Source organism: Rhincodon typus, chromosome 24, assembly GCF_021869965.1.
Source record: "Rhincodon typus isolate 14 chromosome 24, sRhiTyp1.1, whole genome shotgun sequence".
Classification (NCBI taxonomy): domain Eukaryota; kingdom Metazoa; phylum Chordata; class Chondrichthyes; order Orectolobiformes; family Rhincodontidae; genus Rhincodon; species Rhincodon typus.
Genome location: NC_063355.1, coordinates 28,667,846 through 28,682,468, shown reverse-complemented (window position 1 = coordinate 28,682,468; position 14,623 = coordinate 28,667,846). Strand labels below are relative to the sequence as shown.

Below are 14,623 nucleotides of genomic sequence, written 5' to 3'. Positions count from 1 at the left end.
CCAAATCGACCAAATCTTTTATACTAACAGAAAATGCTGCAGAAACTTAGTAAATCATGCAGTATCTATGGAGAGATGCTGCCTGCCCTGTTGAGTTTCCCCTGCAGTTTCTGCTTTTATTTCAGATTTCCAGCATCCTCAGTATTTTGCTTTTGATCGATTCTTTTGTGTTATGTCAAAGTTAGCTTCTAGCCTCAAACATTACAGTTCTAACTCACCAATCACAGAATGATGAGGAGAGGATAAACATTCTGTGATGGTTCAATGCCTGTAGGTTGGCAGAAAAACATCTGAATGATGTAGTAGTCAGCATAATTCCAGACTCATGGTAGGGTGGTACTGGGTGTAGAGTTTCTCTTGTATATGACGAATATAAAATTTCCGATGGAATGTAGATTCTATTGCTGATTATCTATCATCCTTTTATACCATCCCACAAATTTAAGATTCACATCCCTGCTCATGTCCACTGCCTAGTAGAAAGAAGCGCTAAACTAGAAGTGTGAGTTCTCCTGCTCAGAAAATTGCTCTTGAATTGATATTGCGAAGTCACCTACATTTTTGCCTCTCTAACTTTTGTCTTGTGCTTCTGACGTACACTGACACAGCCTGATCATTACACACTTCAACACATGGCTATGCCAGTCATTTTCATCCCAGGATTCACCCCCTCAAAAGTCCTGCAGCACATTCTATTGCTGCGAATGAACTTCGCAAGTGGCGGTGGTTTTACAGGATGCAAGTGTATTTGGCAGTGACTGGGGTTCTATGCACTGTCTGGCGAAAAATCAGGACACTTTCTGAGTCGCTGTCCAAGTAACTCTGTGCCCAACAGCAGCTGCTTACTGTGGACCCTTCACAATCGTTCTTTGTAGCCAATTGTTACGTGGAAAGCTTCAGTGGGATCATTCCATTCATCCGACTAAAAGCCAAATTTCCTCAGAAGCCAAGGAATGCAGCAGACTCCAGGATATGACTGAGAGGGGAAGAGATGGCAAGGGGACTGGGAGGGTTTGGAATTTGTGTTGCAAGCCAGCAAATCCTTATAATGTTAAAAATGTCAAAACAAATTCCTGTCAAGAGGATTATTTTCTTTCTCAGGAGTTTTGAAAATGTTTCCATTTTGCATTTTGCAAATCCCCACATAACTGGCCCTTGACCACAAAGCCCTGTTAATGGAATCTGTGTTTGACATATAATCCTGTCTCTGAACAATCGTCCCACCCCCCGCCTCAACCCCAACAATCTCTCTCCTACCACATCATCGCCTACTCTCCGTCTTCCACCACCCCCTGATCACACACACAAAGAATAAAATCACTGCTCAGATGCAGGAGCAGAGCAGGAAGTGGCCAGATTCGGGCAATATTCCAGCTGGATTGCACAGCGCAACATCCGGCTGAAACCTCTTTGAAGACTCAGACAGTGTTCTCTTGCCAAAGCTAAATTAAACACACGAGAAGGAGCTTTTACCCCACTCCACCCCTGTATTCCCCCCTCCCCACCCTCAAAATGCAGCACTGAACAATGGGCTGGCACAGAAAACTCCACAGTGCAGCACTTTCAAATTTACCTACAGATCAAATTAAGAGCCAGCTGTGAGCATAGCAGGCACTTTTTGCAGGTCCTATTCTAAGCAAAACCACACGAAGCACTATAATTAAACTATGATTAATTCAGTAATAAATTGTCAGCCTCCTTCAGGAGAATGGCTGGCTGGTTTGGGATAAGGAACAATGTCAAAATGATGCAATCAGGCCGAGCTTCTTGCTTCTGACGTTAAGGTTAAGTGTCAGCTTAGTTTGCTGATTATACTCCTGCCTCGGTGACAGAAGGTCATGAGTTCACCCTCACTCGAGGACTTCAACTGGCATATAATCTAAGCTGACAATGTAGCGCGGGTACAGTGCAGCCACTTATCTTGCTTTTAAAACCCGCAGACAGATGCGTGCCTGGTGCAGATGGTGACATTTACATCACCCAGAGATTACGATTGCCAATGTTTAACTCCAGGCCAGAGTTCATTATGGTGAGACCGCATGAAGTAAATTAAACTTCTGACAACAACACCACCTACTTTGGTCTCATCTGCATACCTCCTTTATTCGCATCCAAATCATTTATGTAAATGACAAAAAACAGTGGACACAGCACTGATCCTTGTGGCACATCACTGGTCACAGGCCTCCAGTCTGAAAAGCAACGCTCCACCACCCCCACCCTCTGTTCCTACCTTTGAGCCAATTATGTATCCAAATAGTTAGTTCTCCCTGTATTCCATGTGATCTAACCTTGCTAACCAGTCTACCATGTGGAACCTTGTCAAACGCTTTCCTGAAGTTCATATATACCACGTCCATCGCTCTGCCTTCATCAATCCTCTTCGTCACTTCTTCAAAAAACTCAAGTTAGTGAGACATGATTTCCCACGCACAAAGCCATGTTTACTATCCCTAATCAGTCCCTGCTTTTCCACATACATGTAAATTCCTCACCTCAGAAACCCCTCCAACAACTTGCCCACCACCGGCTCACACATCTATAGTTCCCTGGCTATTTCTTACCACCGTTCTTAAATAATGACACCTTGTTAGCCAACTTCCAGTCTTCTGGCACCTCACCTGCGGCTGTTGCTTTGAAGCGGAAGTCGACACCTCTCTGATAATTAAAACCAAAACACTCAGAGAAGCTCGCCTCACCTCGTAAACTGCTAAAGGAAATGGGAAAAATGGTATAACCTGCCTTTCACCTCCCAATCTGTTATAAAGGAAAGGTTAAATGAGAGAAATCCCTGATACTCACTTTATAAACAACAAGTAACAATTTATTTATCTAACTCTAACAGTGAAGAAATTAATAGACCTACTAACAAACCAAACAATTCCCCCTTAACTACTAACTATTCCCGAACAAAACAAAATTCTAATGGCATGCTGCTCCAATAAATACAAGTCCCACTTATATAAACCAAAGTAATAAGAAAAGTAAATTAAAACTTAGACTGTCAAAACTACAGTCGGGATACGCTTCCAGAATGTTCTGTGCCTTTTCTGCTATTCTTTAGTCAGGAATTCTTTCTTCATTGAATCCTTGTGTCAGGAAAATTAACTAAGAGTGCCGTGGTACCTTTTAGATAGTGCTTAATCAGACAGCTTAAAGATTTCTGAGAGAGCTAGCGTTTTATTCTTCCGATGATACTTCACTCTCACACTGATTTTCAAAAACCCTCTTCTTACATACCCTTGCTGACCTGTCTTATAATAGGATTAGTCCTAGGTTGTCAACACCATTAGATTTAAATTTAATTAGGTTTTGGTATCTAGGGCCTGGTTTAAATTAATTGGCTGATATTCAAGCAGGTTGCCTTAACATCGAAACAAGCCTACGTTGCCAACAACACAACCAATTGATACATATGTTTCAATTTCAGAACTGTCTGTGCATCGCCAGCTGCTTGCAGACCTTTTGTTTATCTCCAAGCCCAGAAAAGCACATCACCTCTTAAAGGAACCAAACACTCTTCCACCGCCTATCATTTTTACAAACAAATTCTAACATCCTGTCTTCTAATTCATAAGTACTCTACTCAATTTCGCAACACTATCAATGATACAAATATCTCAGCAAGAGGCCCAGCAATCACTTCCTTAGCTTCCCACAAAGTTCTAGGGTACACCTGATCAAGTCCCAGGAATTTATCAACCCATATGCATCTTAAGGCATCCAGCACCTCCTCCTCTGTAATATGGACATTTCCAATGTATCAGTATTTACTTCCTCAAGTTTTCTAGCTCCTATATCCTTCTTCACAGTAACACTCTCGCAAAATACTCTTTTAGTATCTCACCCATCTCCTGCAGTTCCACACATAGGTGGCCTTGCTGATCTTTAAGGGGCCCTATTCTCTCCCTAGTTACCCTTTGGTCCTTAAGGAATCCCTTTGGATTCTCCTTAACACTATTTGCCAAAGCTATCTCATGTCCCCTTTTTGCCCTATCAATTTCCCTTGTAAGTATAATCCCACTGCTTTATACTCCTCTAGGGATTCACTCAATCCTTGGTATCTATACCTAATGTATGCTTATTCTTGACTAGAAACTCAATTTCTCTCGTCATTCAGCATTCCCTGCACCTATCAGCTTTACCCTTCACACTAACAGGAACATATTGTCTCTGGACTCTCGTTCTCTCATTTTTGAAGGCTTCCCATTTTCCAGCCATCACTTTACCTGCAAATATCCAACCGCAACCAACTTTTGAAATTTATTGCCTAATGCCATCAAAATTGGCCTTCCTCCAATTTAGAACTTTAACTTTTAGATCAGATTTGTTCAGCAGATCGAGTTTAATTTAGATAAATGTGAGGTGCTGCATTTTGATAAGGCAAATAAGGGCAGGCCTTACACAATTAAGGGTAAGATCCTGGGGAGTGTTGCCAAACAAAGAGACCTTAGAGTGCGGTTTCATTGTTCCTTGAAATCGGAGTCGCAGGTAGACAGAATAGTGAAGAAGGCATTTAGTATGCTTGCTTTTATTGGTCAGTGCATTGAGTATAGGAGTTGGGAGGTCATGTTGCAGTTGTACAGGACACTGGTTAGGCCACTTTTGGAAGACTGTGTTCAATTCTGGTCTCCCTGCAAAGGAAAGATGTTGTGAAACTTGAAAGGGTTCAGAAAAGATTTACAAGGATGTTGCCAGTGTTGGAGGTTTTGTGCTAGAGGGAGAGGCTGAATAGTCTGGGGCTATTTTTCTTAGTGTGTCAGAGGCTGAGTGGCGACCTTATTGAAGTTTATAAAATCATGAGGGGCATGGATAGGGTAAATAGCCAAGGTCTTTTCCCTGGGGTGGGGGAGTCAAAAACTTGAGGGCACAGGTTTATGGTGAGAGGGAAAAGATTTAAAAGGGACCTAAGGGGCAACCTTGTCATGCAGAGGGTGGTATGTGTAAGGAATGGGCTGCCAGAGGAGGTGGTGGAGGCTGATACAGTTACAACATTTAAAAGGCATCTAGATGGGTATATGAATAGGAAGAGTTTAGAGGGATAGGGGCCAAATGCTGGTAAATGGGACTAGATCAATTTAGGATATCTGGTCGGTATGGACGAGTTGGACCAAAGGGTCTATTTCCATGCTGTTCATCTCTATGACTCTATGACTCTAACAGAGCCAGCAGTGACATGAGGAAAATCTTCTTTAGTTAGAGAGTTGTTAAGATTTGATTGGGAGAGTGGTATACAATTCTATACAGGGTTCCAAAAGAGAACTAGATATATATTCAAAAGCAATGGATTTACAGGGCAATGGAGATAGGTCTGGAGAATAGGACTAGCTGGGTAGCTCTTTCAGGAGCTGGGACAGATGCAATGGATCAACTGGCCTCCGTCTGGACTGTAAAATTCTATCATACTAACAACACATATTTACACATGTATTCATCCTACAGCACACACCTAAGCAGCAATCAGGTTGACTCTTAAATGCCCTCTGGGGGATTAAGGATGGGCAAAGAATGGTGATCCTTACATCACACATGCAGATTTAAAAAAAATTGACCACTTGTCTGATTTGAAGAATGGCATTTGCCATCAGGGATGGCTGCCGACTATTTTTGTCATTGAAAACTGGACACAGAGATCTGTTTTTTGACTGCGACACCAACAAGAGGGTCAACTGGATATTTTTGTGCGTACTTAAAATCATGTTATAAATGCCAAGCTTTGGGCTGGACAAGAGTTGGCAGTCCATTGAGCCTTAAATATGTCTCTATTAAAAGAAATGAAAACAGAAAAGGTTGAGAATACTATATTAGGTCAGTTCAGATCTGTGGGGAGAACCTGGCAACTGCGTTGGAAGGCACCAGGGTTGGCATGGGTGGGGGAAGGAAGAGTGAGGGTGGTTGCCCATCATCATCCTGCTACTACTGGAATTCTACCAGTGGAGGGGTCAGTAACAGACAATGATCCTTAAGTGAGAAATTAAGGCCCCCTTTGATGCTGATGGGCATTTCAACAAGTGCGGAATTTCCTGGTGGCCTTGCTGGGAGAGGTGGGTGGGGTGAGGTGGTGAACATCTTGATCTGTTGCCCTGTCACCATGGGGACACCACACCTGTCAGCAACAGCAGCCCCCACTTAAAGAAATGAGTAGATGACTCTTACCCACACCCCCAATACACTCACTGTCATCAGCAGAACCTGGTGGTCTGCTCCAGGTAAACACCACAAATTCACCATAACTCCAGGATCACCTCCATCTGATGGCTCTGAGCATGCTGCGGTGCAAAAACAACTAAAGTGAGAGGCGATCACAAAAGTGCGGTCATACTCACAATTGGAACAGACACGTTCTGCAAAGCAGTGATCCATTCTGCAAATGATTTCATCAGTGTCAAGGCAACTCCATTGCGAGTTGCAACAGGCTCAAGTGAGGGTCAGGGTTACGAGCCATGACCTATGGCAGAAAAAAAAGACCAAATTCTGGTGGAAAAGCAGGAACCTTGGGGGACAATGACTGCTTCAGAGCATTCTCCGGGAAAAGGACTCATGTACAGAAGGCAATGGGAAACCATGTATTCATTTCCCTAGTCATATCCAGATTTGCACATTTAAGTTTAAATTGGAAGGCTATCACGTGCAATCAAAGAAAAAAGAACAAACAATGAGGCATTAAGAAATGAGCCAATGGCTTACTTTTCAGCAGATCACTACAAGTGCAAAGATGGAGCTGCTGACCTACTGTCTATCTGCCTTTTCAGATGCTCTTTAGAGCTAGGTCCAGGGAGATTAGTTTTAAAATCTGGACTTTTTTCCTTTTTTTGGATAAGAACTTTAAGATCAGGAATTTTTCTTTTTTTCTTTTGGCTATGTTTCTATCGTTTCTTTGCTTTTTAAAAAAATTCTGGTTTTGTCTTTTGTTTTTTAGATGGCGCTGTGGAATGGCGACATTGTACACTTTTCACTGTAATCCTGTATTTGGACTTGAGCACACGTGTCAATAAAATCTAATTCTAATTCAAATTAAAGAGCCCATGACACTATTTGAAGAGCATCTAAGTGTTTTCCTAGCCTCATTGTTACAGTTCAGCCCTTGTTCAACAGCATCAAAAGTGGATTAACTCTCAAAAAAGGCTCTGTGACAGCCTACATTTATCCCACTTCAAAGACCCAACATGTCAGTCAGCATCGACAATGAAAAAGACAGATTAAAGCTTTGATCTGTAACATTCCTTCAGCAGGAGTTGTACTTAAAGGAATAACTTGTCTTTTCTCTTTACAGAAACTGTGCGTTTTCCTAATTATCACTGTCAAAGCTAGCATTTATTGTTCATCCCTAATTGCTTTGAGAAGATAATGGCAGGTCTTCCTCTTGAACTACTGGGAGTTCGAGTGAGCTAAGCAGTTTTTAGGAAAATCAGAGGGTAGTTAAGAATAAACTTCATTCATATGGGTTTGAAGTCACCCACAGGCCACAGTAGGAATGCACACAGATTTTCTTACCTGAAGAAAATCAGTGAATTTCATTGCTTGAATTTTTAAGACAGATTTTTTTTGCTCTACTCTAGCACGTCCTGTTTTTCATTTTGTTGTAAATTTCCAATATATGCCTTATTTTTTGTTCCTTTCTCTTTTTCCATTGCATTGGAAGTACTTTGAAAATTTGAGAAATGTGCTGAGAAATGTAGAAACACAAGCCTTACTTTATTCTTGCCAGCACCTGTTAACTCCTTACTAGCTGTCCGACGATAACAGTAACTGGCAATTCCAGGACACTTCACACAAACAAACTCTCCTGAGACATTTCATAAAGAGTTACTGAGCCATGGGGATATTGTGTGGGTTTAATTTATTGCACCATGCAAGGGGAATCTGATGTAAATCAGTAAGGTGGGGGAAATGGGAGACAATGATCTATTGTGGGTCAGGGTTGTGGTACGACACTTGTGAACATGTTGGAGTTAATGGACAGTGTGAGATGGAAGATCAGTATTGAAAGGTGAAGGCTGCGGGGAGAAGCCCAGGAGCTATAGACCTGTGAGTCTGATATTGGTGGTGGATAAGTTGTTGGAGGTGATTCTGAAAGATAGGGTTTACATGCATTTGGAGAGGCAAGGACTGATTAGGGATAGTTAGCATGGTTTTGTGCAAGGGAAATCCTGTCCCACAAACATGATTGAGTTTTTTGAGGAAGTAACCAAAAATATTGATGAGGCCAGAGCAGGAGATGTTGTTTATATGAACTTTAGTAAAGCCTTTGACAAGGTTCTGCATGGTAGACTAGTTAGTAAAGTTAGATCACATGGGGTTCAGGGTGAGCTTGCCATTGAATGCAGAATTGGCTTAACAACAGGAGACAGAGAGTGATAGTGGAGAGTTGTTTTTCGGACTGCAGGCCTGTAAATAGTGGTGTTCCGCAGGGATTGGTAGTGAGTCCACTATTGTTTGTCATTTATATAAATAATTTGGATGAGTATATAGAAGGCATGGTTAGTAAGCTTGCAGATGACACCAAAATTGGTGATATAGTGGACAGTAAAGAAGGTTATCTAAGATTACAAAGAGATCTTGATCAACGTGGTCAATGGGGTGAGGAGTGGCAGTTTAATTTGGATAAATGTAAGGTATTGCATTTTGATAAAACATACAAGGACAGGACCAATACAATTAATGAATGGTAGGGCCCTGGGTGGTGTTGTAGAACAGAGAGAGCTAGGGGTTCAGGTACATAATTCATTGAAATTTGCATCACAGGTAGACAGGGTGGTTAAGAAGACATTTAGCACACCTGTCTTCAATGCCTAGATCTTTGACTATAGACATTGGGATGTCATGTTGAGGTTGTGCAGGATTTTGGTGAAGCTTCTTCTGGAGTACTGTGTGCAGTTCTGGTTGCCGTACCATAGGAAGGATGTTATTAAATTGAAGAGGGTTTAGAAAAGATTTACCAGGATGTTTCCGGGAATGGAGGGGTTGAGTTATAAAGGTAGGCTGGATTGGCTGGGACTATTTTCACTGGAGCATAGGAGGTTGAGGGGTGACCTTATAGAAGTTTATAAAATCATGAAGGGTATAGATAAAATGAACAGTAAGAGTCTTTTCCCTAGGATGGAGGAGTTCAAAACTAGAAGGCATATTTTTAAGGTGAGAGGAGGAAGTGTTAAAAAGGAAATGAGGGACAATGTTTTTATACAGAGAGTGGTTCATGCGTGGAATGAACTGCCAGAGAAAGTGATGAATGCAGGTACAATTACAACATGTAAAAGACATTTGGATAAGTTCATGAATAGGAAAAGTTTGGAGGGATATGGGTCAAACACAGGCAAGTGGGACTAGTTTAGTTTGGGAGTATGGTCAGCATGAACTAGTTGAACTGAAGGGTCTGTTTCCATGCTATATGAGTCAGAGCCAAAGATTTCAGCACTGGATGAGCTGAACTGTGGATGGAGGCAGGAGACAGTGGAATGGTGTAAGTAAGTAGGCCATGTAATAACAAGATATGAGATTTAAAGTTCAAGCCCATCAACACTGCAAATGGTCTTTCTAAGCTTTAGAATGTTCACCATGACTGAAAAGAAATGTGATGCTAATGGACAAAGGGCAAAGGCTACAGTCATCCTAAAATGGAGTTGCAGAGACTTGTCAGTCTGACAAACAAAAGTGATCAAAAAAATCCAATAGAAATAGTGGAGAGCTACACCTGAATATCAGTGCACTTGCGGAAGGTAACCACAGGCAATGTTCCTACGAACATAGCATCTCCAAAAGGTAAAAAAGAGCATGCTAAGTAAGGGTTAACCCTCCTGGGATGCTGAAGGAATTTATAGAATACTGAAAAGCCTGGATAGAGTGGATGTGGAGAAGATGTTCCACTAGTAGGGGAGAGTAGGACCCAAGGCACAGCCTCAGAATGAAGGGATGACCCTTTAGAGCTGGGATGAACAGGAACTTCTTCAGCCAGAGAGTAGTGAATCTGTGGAACTCATTGCTGGAAAGGCTGTGGAGGCCAAGTCATTCAGTGTATTTAAGACAGAGATAGATAGGTTCTTGATTAGTAAGAGGATCAAAGGTTACAGGGGGAATGAGGTTGAGAAACATATTAGCCATGATCGAATGGTGGAGCAGAATTGATGGTTGAATGCACTAGTTTTACTCCCATATTTTATGATCATACGGTGATGTTTCATTTACACTGATAAACTCAACAATGAAAACATAAAAGAGCAAGCCATGCAGCTCAATATCAGCAGGGACACATTAGAGAAGGTGTAGCAGTCAGCATATAAAATGACGCAGAAAATTGAAGAAGAATGCAGGCAGATAATGCACCATGATCACATTCAAAAAAGATAGAACTGACTCAGTGCAAGGAACTGCCCCTGAAACATGTATGTATTGCTTTTCATTAATCCCTTCAATAGAAAAGAAAAATAGTCATTAAAACTTTAGCAGCATCCTACAGTGGTGCTGCCACCTTTTTACATGCATTCACAGGAAATGGACATTGCTGGCTAGGTCATTATTTATTGTCTATCCTATTTCTTTTTGAGAAGGTGATAGTGAGCTACCTTCTTGAACCACTACAATACTTTTAGGAACAAAAACAGAAGTGCCAGAAAAGGTCAGCAGGTCTGGCAGCATCTGTGAGGAGAAAGCAGAGTTAACATTTCGGGTTCAGTGACCCTTCCTTACCATCCACATTTCTTTTGGTTTTACAATCCTCTTAACGTTGAGACACTTACAGTAGTGTTTGAGAGGAAAATCCAGGATTTTGACCCAGTGACAGTGAAAGAATGACAATATAGTTCCAAGTCAGGATGATGTGTGGCTTGGAAGAGAACTTGCAGGTGATGGTGCTCCCATATATTTGCTACCCTTGTCCTTCTAGGTGGTAGAGGTTGCAAGTTTGGAAGGTATTACCAAAGAAGCCTTGATTTGTTTCTAGGCATCTTATCGATGGTACAACTGATGACTTTGTGCATGCATGGTGGTGGGAGTAAACGTTGAAGATTTTAGATGGAGTGCCAATCAAGCAGCTTTTTTTTTTTATCCTCAATGGTATTAAGCTTCTTGAGTGTTATTGGAGATGCATTCATCCAAGCAAGTGGAGAGTATTGCATCATACTCCTTACTTGGGCCTTGTAGATGATGGAGTCAGGAGGTGAGTTGCTTCCTGGAGAATTCCTAGCCTCTGACCATTCCCTTGGAGCCATAATTTTTTGATATGGTTGGTCCAGTTCTGTTTCTCATCAATGAGAACCACCAAGTCATTAACGGTGGAGAATTCAGCAATAGTAATGCCATTGAATGTCAAGACGGAATGGTTGAATTCCCTGTTTTTGGAGCTGGTCATTGCCCGGCACTTGTATGATGCAAATATTACTTGCTGCTTATTAGCCCCCAAGTGTGAATGTTGTCTGGGTCTTGCTGCATTTGAATACAGACTGCTTCAGTACCTAGGGAGTCAGGAATGGTGCTGAATATTCCAATGATTGGATAAGCCATAAAGGGCTGGAAAATCCCAGACACCATCACTGGTCCATCCTCATTTCAGTATGTGTAACACTTGAAATGTGCACAGTCAACTACGGGCTTGGAAAGAAGGACAAAATATCAAGTCAGGTTCTTCTCTCAATAACTATCTAGTGAAGTGAACTGGAGATCACAGTGTGCACATGGGTTGACAGCAGCAAGCTTCACAAGAAAGGTGGGCACCTGGCTGAGATAACAGAGGGTGGCCCTCTGCAGAACCACAGCCCTGTAGGAGTGTATGCACCGGGGAGAAAAATGAGAGCATTTTCAAAAGATCAAAACAACAACTTAACTTTACCCTCTTCACTGTTGTTCTGAAGAGCCTAATGTAGTCATTGTCTATTGGCAGGAGGGTTTAATACTGGTTTGCAAGCTACATTGTTCAAACAGGAAGTCTATTTTAAATTTGGGGTGAGGGGGAGGGGAATAATATTGGAAGAGGAGACAGAGAAACTCTTATTCTTTATTTCTACAGCTGCAATTTCTGGATGAGAAATTTCTGTAAGAAGAAAATCATGTCTTTAAATATCAGTTCATTTTGACACCTGCAGCCTCTTGGGCAGGAAATGATCAGCAATCACTTCCTCAGGCCCAACAGCCTGGATTTCTGGGCTATTCTTGAAGCAATACAAAAAATAGTTGGCTCTCTGTTATTTTACTCAGCACACAGTAAATAAGATCCTCATGTACTACTGGAACATGTTAGCTATTAAGAAGAGTTGGCTAGACTGGATTTGTTTTCACTGGAACACAGGAGGTTGAGGAGTGACTTGATAGAAGTTTTTAAGGTTGTGAATGGCATGGATAGAGTGGAAACTAAGACACTTTTTCCCATGTCCGGGGACTGCCCGAAAAAAGACTCACTGCTCACTAAGCCCATTAATGTGCCGCTATTGCTCTAAAGTCAGTTACAGGTCATGAGTTTGGAGATACAGGGGCTATTAGGGTGGGCAGAGAGACAAAGGTTGTTATGGATGACATTTTAGACCGTGGAGGGTGTGTGTTGCCATGGATAGAAATGAGGACTGGGTGGTTTACAGGTGAGGTGGCTGTGAAGAGTGAGGGTTAAATGGTCTAACCATTTTTATTACAACTATAATGAAGATCTGGAGCAGTATTTTGAATGATCCACTTTAAAATCCGGTCGAAGACTGTGTTGCTGTATAAAGGAGGAACGTGGCAGGTGATGTGAACAAAGAACAAAGAAAAATGCAGCACAAGAACAGGCCCTTCGGCCCTCCAAGCCTGCGCCGACACATTTTGCCCTTCCATACTAAAACCGTCTTCATTTAGAGGGTCCGTATCCCCCTATTCCCTTCCTCGTCATTTATTCGTCCAGGTGCTTCTTGAACGCTGCTTTTGTGTCTGCTCCCACCACCTCCTCTGGCAGCACGTTCCAGGCACTCACCGTCTTTTGTGTGAAAAACTTGCCTTGCACGTATCTTTTAAACCAGCTCCCCCACCACCCTCGCCCCACCTCCCCCGTCCCCAACCCTGCACCTTGAACCTGTGTCCCCTTGTAATTGACCCCTCTGCCCTGGGGAAAAGGCCTCATACTTTCCACTCTATCCATGCCATTCACAACCTTAAAAACTTCCCTATCAGGTCACCTCTCAACCTCCTGCATTCCAGTGAAAACAAATCCAGTCTAACCAACCCTTCTTAATAGCTAAAGTCCCCCATACCAGGCAACATCCCGGTAAACCTTTTCTGTACCCTCTCCAAAGCATCTATATCTTTCTGGTAGTGTGGTGACCAGAATTGTACACAGTGGGGATGGGATACTGGATTTCGCCCTAGAAATACCTGTGCTGCACTCCAGCCTTCCCAAAAAATGTTTTATTTTGAACAAAGCCTTTTCTTTGGGAATTAGGGTCCTAGACTCTAAGGTGGCCTTAAATCAAACACTCAATGGCCTGATCCAGCTGGCTGCTGATACTCTGCCAGGCCTCTGAGAGGTCATGGAAGTGGCAGCTCTTGATGGAGCAGCAAATTTTTCTGCGCTACCCAGACATCTATACTGCGATATATAACAGCACAGAACAAAATGAGACAAACATAAAAAATGAGTTCGGATCCCAAGGGAGCTTGTACAAGTTAAGTAAAAGCACATTAACCATGCAAAGATACAAACAATCAAGAAAAGACAAGGTCTGAAATGCAGTTGGAGTCATATTTCAAAATTTATAACCCGGTCTCAAATTCTGAAGTTATTAAAATGGCTGGTGATTATGACTTGCTGTTGTTTCAATTACCAGCCCTTAGTCAAAGCTGAATTAAACCTTTTCATTTATGCAACTAACAGTCCAACATCTGGAAATATTTTACTCCCAACCCAGTCATCTAATAGCACGTGTACCCAAGCCCCTCGTAGGCTAATGTTATTCAGTGTGGACAAGTTTCGACCAGCTGTCTCAAATATCTGCAAATCTGTGATCTATTTGCCAACCTATTTCAGTGTCCATTGTCACATTAAGGCATGGAGCAGCCACGATTGGCACATCTGTCTCAAAGCTTTAATCTTAAATTACATTCAACTTTTGTATTCAGTCTCTCTTGAAGATATTGAGTTAACTTTCTTGGATGCCTGAAGGGTATCTTGTGACAGTTCAGTGCCACAGGGACCTGAAACCTACTCTAGTGACATTCCTCTATTTAACTAGGCTTATCAACGGTCTTGGATTGTCTTGAGGTTTAATTCAGTGCAGCCTGGGAACTAAATCAGGACTGTCTTAGCCTGGAATGATTTAGTGCCACACTGTGATCCACATACTTGAAATGAGCATTAAGTAAGCCAAGAACACATAAACAGAAAACAATCTTTTAACTACCAGAAAAGCATCAATATAGCACCTGGCTCCATTTTTTTTTTCAGAAAATGAATCCTTAACAATGATGAAACTGAAATTATGATAGCACTATGTAAAAGAAGTCAACAAGTAAATTTACAGGCACTAACAGACAAATGTGCAATGGGTTAACCTGTCCAACATAGAACAGAGATAGTAGGAACTGCAGATGCTGGAGAATCTGAGATAACAAGGTGTAGAGCTGGATGAACACAGCAGGCCAAGCAGCATCAGAGGAGCAGGAAGGCTGA

General features: G+C 42.0%; 1 protein-coding gene across 2 annotated transcripts in view; it reads right to left on the bottom strand.

Annotated features, from left to right (window-relative positions):
- Positions 1-14,623, bottom strand: part of scarf2 (scavenger receptor class F, member 2) — a 66,229-nt gene that overhangs the window by 20,670 nt on the left and 30,936 nt on the right. The window lies entirely within an intron of this gene.